Source organism: Aotus nancymaae, unplaced genomic scaffold (genome assembly GCF_030222135.1).
Source record: "Aotus nancymaae isolate 86718 unplaced genomic scaffold, 86718_ANA_hifiasm-v0.15.2.pri h1tg000079l, whole genome shotgun sequence".
In the NCBI taxonomy this organism is placed as follows: Eukaryota; Metazoa; Chordata; class Mammalia; order Primates; family Aotidae; genus Aotus; species Aotus nancymaae.
Window position 1 is genome coordinate 28,269,323 of NW_026988494.1, and position 8,518 is coordinate 28,277,840.

An 8,518-nucleotide genomic window follows, 5' to 3' on the forward strand; every position below is an offset into this window, starting at 1 on the left:
TGTTTCTTGATACCATGCAATCAGAGCAAAACAAATTTGACATAAGACTGCCTAATCATCCATAATTTAAAGTTTGTGTTCATCAGAAGCATTTTATTGTTCTCATTATACATGTTCTAAATCAGAATTTTTAAATTTTTTTTATTTTTTTTAGATGGAGTCTCACTCTGTCATCTGGGCTGGAATGCAGTCGTGCAATCTGGGCTCATTGCAACCTCCTCCCAGCTTCAAGTGATACTCCTGCCTCAGCCTCCTGAGTGGTGGGACTACAGACATGTGCCGCCATGCCCGGCTAATGTGTGTGTGTGTGTGTGTGTGTGTGTGTGTGTGTGTGTGTGTGTTTTAGTAGAGACATGATTTCACTATGTTGTTCAGGCTGGTCTCAAACTCCTGACCTCAAATGATCTGCCCGCTTCAGCCTCCCAAGTGCTGTGATTACAGGCATAAGCCACTGTACTAAGCCACATTTGAGCTTTAAAATGCACTGATAGAATAAAATACTGCTTTAATCTGTTTCTTATGTTATAGATCCACATAACATTCATTTAGAAAAATTTCTTGTACTAAAATATTTAAAGCTATTGGATTATGATTTATAAGTTTTATTTTGTAGTTAGCATCTCTAGGGGAATTTCAGGGACACTGTTGCTGTCTTGTGATTATTGATCCTTTTAAAAATCATTGTGATTGAGAAGTAGTAGAAAATATATGACAAAATAGGGAATTAAAGTAGACAGTATACTCCACTGTGTTTAAAGAGTTTGATTAATTTCTGTACATTGTGCTAGTGGTTAAGATCTGGGACTCTAGAGTCAACCTGAGTTGAAGTCTTGGCTCCATCACTTGATCTCTTGTCTCAGTTTCTTCCTCCATAAAATGAGGGCAATAATAGTGTTAACTCATAGGATTATTGTGACTCTGAAGTGCACTAGTACATGTAAACAGTCCTGGTCCCTGGCATAAAGGTACACATAAAACATAGGTATTATTATTTTAGAACATAGTTGAGATCTTACTGTATGTTTAATATGTCTTTTCCTCACTTATTGTGGCAGGGTGTTGTGGCCATAATCCCAGCACTTTGGGTGGCTGAGGTGGGTGGATCATCTGAAGTCAGGAGTTTCGGACCACTTTGGCCAACACAGTGAAACCCCATCTCTACTAAAAATACAAAAATTAATCCCAGCTCCTTGGGAGACTGAAGCAGGAGAATTGCATGAACCGGGGAGGCAGAGGTTGCAGTGAGCCAAGATCATGCCATTGTACTCCAGCATGGGTGACAGAGTGAGAGTCTGTCTCAAAACAAACAAACAAACAAAAACATATCATGACTATTTTCCTATGTTGTTAAAAATTCCATCAGTAATGTAAGGAACTATTGGATGCCCTGTACTCTTGCCAATATTGGGCATTCTCACTTTTTATATATTTGCCAATATGATATATGAAAACTGTCATGTCATTGTTTTCATTTGCGTTTTCCCCAAACAACAGCAAGGTTTAATGGTTTTCACATTTAAAAAAAGTATTTATAAATTTATTATCAACTTGTTTGATAATGAGGTTTTCACGTTTTTATTAACTGTGTTTCTTCTCCTGCCTAGATAAATCTCAGAATTTTTCACATTGATTTAGACAGATGCTAGTACAGAGGTCTTTTTAAGTCTATGAAAATTTTAATGATTTTTCTTGGTAAGTTCTGTAGATTCAAGTTTAGAAGGGCATTTCCCATTCTGATATCATGTAAATATGTGTAATTTCTTAGTTTTAAAAAGCATGACTTCTTTAATCCCCTAGATTGTAGTTTACTAGGTGTTACATTAGTCTTCTGGATACTGCCTGTTTATACCTTTGCCCATTTTTACCCTTCTGGTTTGTTTATCTTTTCTTCTTATTGCTTTATAGTAATTCTTTAGATACCACAGTTGTTCATCTTTTGTTACATGTGTTACACATATTTTCTCCTCATTTGTTACTTGTCTTTTAATTTTGTTTATGGAGTCTTTATATTGAAATTTTAACTTATGTGGTCAGATCTTTCACTTAAATTCTTCATTATTCAACTTGAAAATCTTTTATTTCTTTATGGCTTTGCGGTTTTTTTTTTTTTCTTGTTTAGCAAAATCTCTACCATCCCAAGATTATCTTTAAAATTTTTTCATATATTTTATGTGAATTTTTTTCACACTGAGCTCATTTAGTTTGTATGGAATTTCCTTTTGTGTCTAGTGTGAGGGTAGGAATCTAACTTTTTCCCAACTGGATAGGCTTTTGCGTCTCTCAGTTCACTGACTTGTTCATATTTCAAATGCCACAAGGTCTTCCTGCATACATGAGGTCTCTTTCTGGAGTCTCAGTTCTGTTCCAGTGACAGGTCTATTTGTGTTTATTTCATTACCTCCCCTCCCCTGTGGCTTTTTATAGAAGTTTGATATCTGATAGGGCAAGTATACTCATTTTCAAATTTTTCTTAGCTATTCTCATGAATTTACTGTTTCTGGTGAATTTTAGAATTATTTTGATGAGTTTTAAGAAAAATCCCATTGAGATTTTGATTAGAATTGTACCAAATTTATAGATGAATATGAGAAGGAGTCAGTTCTCACTAGCAGGTCTTTCCATCAAGGAGCATACTGTATGTGTCTATTCTGGAGTTGCCTCTCTGATAACAGTTTTCACCTAAATGCTCATTGTAGCGTTGTTTTGTTCTAAACACATGTATTACAAAGATAGTATTAGAGTAAATTAGTTGAGGGAAAAGCCTCATCTCATCTCTCCCTGTTTTCATTTCTCTTTTCACTTTTAATTTTGGGTCTCTAGAGACTTTATCTCATTTTATTTGAAAAATGTTTCAGGAGGGGTTGTTTTTTTTTGTTTTTTTGTTTTGTTTTTGAAAAAACTCTGAGGTAATATGTAATTGTGAAAATTTCATGCAATATTACAGCTTACAAAAAAGAAAGTGGCTTTTGAGAAGGTGAGAGTTTTGTTCTCCAAACTTCAGTCACTGAAGTGCCTCCTTGTGACTTTTGCCATATATTTGTATCTTCTGTGCTGTTGATTTGTAACAGTTTTCTTAAAATTTACTAAAGAAATCCAAAAATCCTTAGTGATAAGAGCTGTGAACTCATACATTGATGTATATTAGATAAATACATAACATTGCTGTTTTATGTACCTTGCTGTATATTAAGAAATATGTAACATTGATGCATTTTAAATAATTTATTCTAAAGTATGTATACTTTATGACACACTGGCACAGTGAGTGGAATTATAGGTTCTGTAATCAAGGTTTCATGGTTTTAAATTCTGATTCTGCTACATCCTCCCTCAGTGATACTAGATAATAAACTTAAGCCTCTGATTCCATTTTATTTGTTAAATTAGGTTAGTATGCCACCTGCCTTGTAAGGTTATTATAAAATTAAACAGCAGGTGTACAAGTAGCACAGCCCTAGTACATAAGTGTTCCACAAATATAGCTATCATTCAATAGAATAACTTGTAAATACTTTGTGTCTCCTTCAAAGCTAGTTCTCACACAAGCATCTCATTTTTAAAGTGTTTACATAGTATTCATTGTAAGAATGTACTATGATTTTATAAAACTTAGTGTTTTGTCATTATTTTTTGTCATTTTTTTAAAACAACAAATAACAGGATTGGTTTCTAATACGTATCACCAGATTTCCCTCCCAAAGGACCGTATTAATTTGCTGTTTTGTCAGTTTAGACTCTGTGATTTAAATATTTGGTGGGGGGCAATAGTGGGTTTAAAAATAAAACTTTTTTTCATTTTAGTTAACATTATTATTCACCAGCCATTAAGGAACACATAAATTAATATTTATTCTTGTTGAATCTGTGCAATTTTCTAAGAGGTAGGTAAGCCTGCCTCTGTGTGTGTATGTGTGTGTGTGTGAGTGTGATGCAGTTTATGTGTGTGGTGCTAGAAATTGAGAATTTATGGTAATTTCATAATATTCTGGTCAGGGATCCCTGGAATATCAGAGTCATCTCCAATCTATAGCCACTGTTTTCAAGTCTATAGGGTCCCAGGGAGAAAGATTGGTATTAAATATTTGCACTGACAAATGGAAAACAAAAGGACTGTGCATTTTATTCTTAACTAGGACTTGGGCAGCAAACTCCAGGGTAGAAGACTGGAATGAGCCCAGCTGGTTCATGTGGAAATGCTGGTTTTTTTGGAATCTAGTTAAGCTTAAATTGTTTCAAACTAAAGCAGGCCATGAGTTGAACCCTTTTCATCTCCCCAGTTCTCAAATATGGAGATCTTCTCCATGTTACACTCCTTTCTGTCAGTTTCCCCAGGTCATGTAACCAGAGTGAGCCCATTTGCCCTGGCTGACTGCTGATCTGGCCTTGGACACCTGCCCTGGCCTCTTCTGCCCAAGCAGTAGGTTTGGCCCTGGCTGTCCCTGACAGTGGGGGTACAGGGGATAAGTGACAACCTTCTCAGCCACTTCAGTCACATGGAAGGAGAAAAGTGAGCTTGCATCTGTGCACTGACCTTTTAATAGTGATGCTGCCCAGTGACACACAAACCCAGTCAGTGTTCTCATATCTGCCTTCCTCCTTCCGGAGAATCAGGAAAAAGAAGAGCTCAGGCTTGATTTCTCACCTCAAAACACAGCACATAGAAACTTTCAGCCATTCTCAGAAGCATTGGTTTTCTGTTGGGTTGTTGCCTGTGTCAAATCAGCCAGAAAGAGGTGGAGTAACAACTGACTTGCTGAGAATTATGCACAATCCATGTCCCCCCGACCCCGCCACTCCTTAGCTATAATATCAACCTGCAGAAAGTGACTTCTTACTCTTGAGACACTCTTTCCTCTTGCTTAATGGTTCATGATATGCTCTTCATTTTCCTCCTACCACTTTCAATTTGTTTTTTTTTTTTTTCCTGGCTTATTCTCCTATATTTGGCCATTAAATGTTGATGTTTCACCAATCAGCCCTAGGCCTTTCTGTCATTCTTTCCCTAAAAAGTAACAGCCATGTCCATGGCCTTATTCATGGGTGAATCCAACATTTTCATCTCTATCCCAGCCTCTACTGTTGATAACTCCATCTGCTAATACCTAATTGCCTAGTGGACATCTCTACACGGATGTCTCTAAAGTATTCTAAATTCAGCCTGTCCAAGATTTATTTCATATTCTTCCTCCAAAAATGCTGTTTGCTATCTTAATGAAAGGTATCACTGGCTGGGCATGGTGACTCATGCCTGTAATCTCAGCACTTTGGGAGGCTGAGGTGGATGGATTGCCTGAGGTCAGGAGTTTGAGACTGGCCAACATGGTGAAACTGTCTCTACTTAAAAAAAACAAAACAAAAAACAAAAAAAAACCATGAAATATTAGCTGGGCATTGTGGTGGGTGCCTGTAATCCCAGTTACTTGGGAAGCTGAGGCAGGAAAATCACTTGAATCCAGGAGGCAGAGGTTGCAGTGAGCAGAGATTGTGCCATTGCACTCCAGCCTGGGTGACAGAGCAAAACTCCATCTCCAAACAAAAGAAAAAGAAAAGAAAGGCATCACTACCCAAGCAATTGTGCAAGTCAGAAACCTGGGACTTGTCCATGATTCTTTCTCTCTCCTCCCTTCCCCCACCAAATTCAATGACCAGGTCCCATTGGCTGTTTTTAACCTTGTATTGTGAACTATAACATACAACACAGGGCCGGGCACAGTGGCTCACACCTGTGATCCCATTACTTCAGGAGGCCAAGGTAGGTGGATCACAAGGTCAGGAATTCAAGACCAGCCTGACCAATATGATGAAACCCCATCTCTACTAAAAATACAAAAATTATCTCATCAAGGTGGCCCACACCTATAGTCTGAACTACTCAGGAGGCTGAGGCAGAAGAATCACTGGAATCCAGGAGGTGGAGGTTGCAGTGAGCCTTAATCATGCCACTGCACTCCAGCCTGGGCAACACTGTGAGACTCTGTCTGCCCCCCCCCCCCCCAAAAAAAAAACATACAGAAAAATCGAGTGGTGCATCTTTTGTTACAATCAACAAAGTGTAACCCTGTAACCAATATTCAGGTCATTAAATATACCAATGCCCGTGCTCCTAAAAGCCCTAATCAGCTATATGCCTCCTCCTCCTCAAAAATGTTACCCCTTTCCTGACTTTCATGCAAATAATTTTCTTTTCTAAGATCACACCCAAACTTGGTGGTTTAGTTTTCCCTGCTCTTTGAACTTTATATAAATGGAACCATTTAGTTTTTTTTCTTTACTTGGCTGCTTTCACTCAGTGTCATTTTGTGAGATTCACCTGTTTTATGGAGCTGTAGTTTGTTCATTAGATATTGCCGAATAATACTCTACTATGAATTTAACACAATTGTTGTATTAACCTTTTGTTTGTTTGTTTGTTTTGAGATTGAGTTTCACTCTTTTCACCCAGGCTGGAGTGTAATGGCTCAATCTCGGCTCACTACAACCTCCACCTACTAGTTTCAAGCGATTTTCCTGCCTCAGCCTCCCACATAGCTGGGACTACAGGTGTGCACTACCACACCTGGCTAATTGTATTTTTCATAGAGATGGGGTTTCAATTTGTTGGCCAGGCTGACCTCAAACTCCTGACCTCAGGTGATCTCCTGCATTGGCCTCCCAAAGTGCAGGGATTAGACGTGAGCCACCATGCCCAGACTTCACTCTCTTTCTGATGGATATTTGTCTCCAGTTTATGCAATTTTGAATACTGCTTCTGTGAACTTTTTTTATATCTTCAGTTTTACTTAGTAATGGCAGACTATTTTTCAAAGTAGTTACACCAGTTTAGATTCCTACTAACAAGTATGAGAATTCCTGCTTACCTACCTAACCATTCTGGTAGGTACATAATGGGTTTTTGTATGTAACTGAAGTGTATGTCATATACAATAAAATGTTAAAATGTACAACCTAAAAGCATATTTTATATATAAATGTATCTATGTAATCACTACCTACCCAGATGAAGATACAGAATATTTCCATCACCCCAGAAAGTTCTCTGATGCTCTCTTCCAGAAAGAAGCTGCTATTCTATCCACACTGTTTTGACATTGGCCACTATACATGCATTTTGCTTGTTTTTGAACTTCACGTAAATGAGCTCAGTGTGGACTCTACTGTGTCTGGCTTCTTTTGCCTAGCATAATGGTTCTTTACAATTTATCCAAGTTGTTGGTTACTCTTTTTTTCTTGCTGAGTTCTGTTGTATGATTACATTACACTTTGTTTATTCATTTTCTTATTGACAATGTTTCTAGGTTTTGGATATTGTGAATTAGGCTGCTATGAACATTCTTATATATACTTATTTCTCTTGGTATATATCTAGGAGTGTATTTCTGGGTCATGGGGTAGGTGAGTGTTTAACATTATTAGAAATGACAGAACAGTTTCCCAAAGTGGTAGTACTAATTAACACTCCACATTAGTTTTAATTTGCATTTCCTTGATTACTAATGAGGTTGAACAGCCATTTATGTGTTTGTTTGTTTGTTTGTTTTCTGGCCATTTGTAAATCTTCTGTTTGAAGAGCTCATTGAAGTCTTTTGCCTAATTTTCTGGTAGGTGTTCTTTGTTTTATTGGTTTGTATAAGGGATAAATATATGGATCCCCTCCCCTCCCTGCCTCATATCTGTGTTGCAGCTATCTTTTACTAGCTAGTGGCTAGCTTTTTATTCTCTTACAGGTATCTCTTCACTAACAGAAACATTTTAAATTTATGTTTTTAATTATTACAGATAACATAATCATACATATTTATGGGATAAATGTGGTATTTTGATGCAAATACACGATGCATAATTATCAAATTAGGGTAGAGTGCCCCATCACCTGAAGCATTTATCATTTCTTCATGTTAGGAATACTCCAATTCTAGTCTATTATTTATTTTGAAATATAAAATAGATTACTGTTAACTGTGTTGCCTTATTGTGCTGCTGAACACTAGAGTTATTCATTCTTTTTAATTGTATTTTTGTACCCATTCACCAATCCCTCCTTATTTCACACTTCCCTTCCTGTCCTCTACTCTGTCTACATGGGTTCAGTTTTTTTCTTTAGCGTCCACATATGGGTGAGAATATGCAATATTCATCTTTCTGTGCCTGGCTTATTTCACTTTTACCATGATGTCCTCCAGTTTTGTCCATATTGTTGCAAATGGCGGGATCACATTTATTTTGATGGCTGAATAGTACTGAATTGTGTACAAGTACCACATTTTCTTTATCCACTCATCTGTTGATGGACACTTAGGTTGATTCTGTATTTTGGCTATTGTGAATAGTGCTGCAGTAAGCATGGGAGTGCAGGAATCTCTTCAATGTACTGATTTCCTTTCTGTTGGGTGTATACCCAGCAGTGGGATTGTTGGATCACACGGTAGTTCCATTTTTGGTTTTTTTGAGGAACTTCCACATTGCGATTTCACTAATTTATATTCCCAACAACAGTGTACAAGGGTTCCCCTTTTTCCAC